Source organism: Zingiber officinale, chromosome 4B (assembly GCF_018446385.1).
Source record: "Zingiber officinale cultivar Zhangliang chromosome 4B, Zo_v1.1, whole genome shotgun sequence".
Lineage (NCBI taxonomy): Eukaryota > Viridiplantae > Streptophyta > Magnoliopsida > Zingiberales > Zingiberaceae > Zingiber > Zingiber officinale.
In genome coordinates this window covers 81,464,661-81,465,878 of record NC_055993.1, presented here as the reverse complement: position 1 = coordinate 81,465,878, position 1,218 = coordinate 81,464,661, and the positions used below count along the sequence as shown (strand labels likewise).

At 30.9% G+C, this 1,218-nt stretch overlaps 1 pseudogene; it reads left to right on the top strand.

Moving 5' to 3' along the window:
* Positions 1 to 219: 219 nt before the first annotated feature.
* LOC121978994 lies at positions 220 to 377 on the top strand (annotated as a pseudogene).
* The last annotated feature ends 841 nt before the right edge of the window (positions 378 to 1,218 follow it).

Sequence of the window (1,218 nt, the reverse complement as noted above, 5' to 3'; positions counted from 1 at the left end):
AAAGATGACACTCAGTTATCAGAAGATTATTATTATTATTATTATTATTATTATTAATCTGGATCATTATTAATTAATTTTAATGAAGTTTAAAATAAAACTTTGTTAATGTTCTTTTTTTAGTCATGATTCTCTTTAGTCTTATATTTGTAGGTTTATTGATAATATCACGAGGGAAGAAATTTTTATAAATATCTTGGATCAATGATGTTAGAAAATATATCTTTTTCGACCTTTTAGCTAAGATCAAATGTAATATTTATTTTTATCAGTTTAATATCTGATAAAAAAAATAAATTAATTTTTTATGAGAGAGAGTTTGAGATTTTCGAGCGTCCCCTTACGTTGTACTACTGCATGGGTTTGACACACCTTTATCAAGTTCAATTTATGGGTAAGACCCCCTTACCAAGTTCAATTTATGGATATGAGACACTAAGTTACGTGTATTTATGCATTATATTACACATACAACGTGTGTATATGATGACTAATATGGATAAAAGAAAAGACCTCCTTATGGGGTGTCTAATTGATTAGAGGGTGACAGTTTTATTATAATGGGATAAGAGATTAATTTTTGATAGACGCATACTTTTGGAAAAAAAAAATTCTTTCAGCAACTAGTCAATTGATGGTCAACTATATGTTGACTTCATGATTTACCTCTCTTTATATATATGACATCCCCTTCTATCCTCTAGCCATCAATCCTCCCTTTGTATAATTTGAATAGGGTATTTAGGATGGGTATAATCACTTTGCTGCACAAGAAAAGACTATTTTAATTTTCTGTCAAATATTTTATTAAAACTTTTAACTATTTTTTCATCTTTTCATTGTTGGTGCAATTTTCATAGACCAAGGTCGACCAATTTAACTAAATTTGAATTGGCTCAAGTTTGAGTCTTGATGTTTGACAATATATAGAGATTGTAGGTGCAATTGTTCATTTGGGGAGATTATTGGTGCACTTCCCCTCTGATCAAGGTTTGATCAGTTTAATGTAAAGAAGAGTCAAGTAGGTCATGATTGACCAGATACTTGACTGGGAAGTCTAACTAGAGGTTAGGCAAGGGCAAACCAACGGGAAGATTGGCAGAAGAAAAAAAAATCTAAGTGAGTCAATGTTGATCGGACACTTGGTGTGAAAGTTCTGGTGAATGAAGCTAGACAGTTGAAAAGTCCTAGTGAGTAAAGCTAGGTAGATGGAAAATT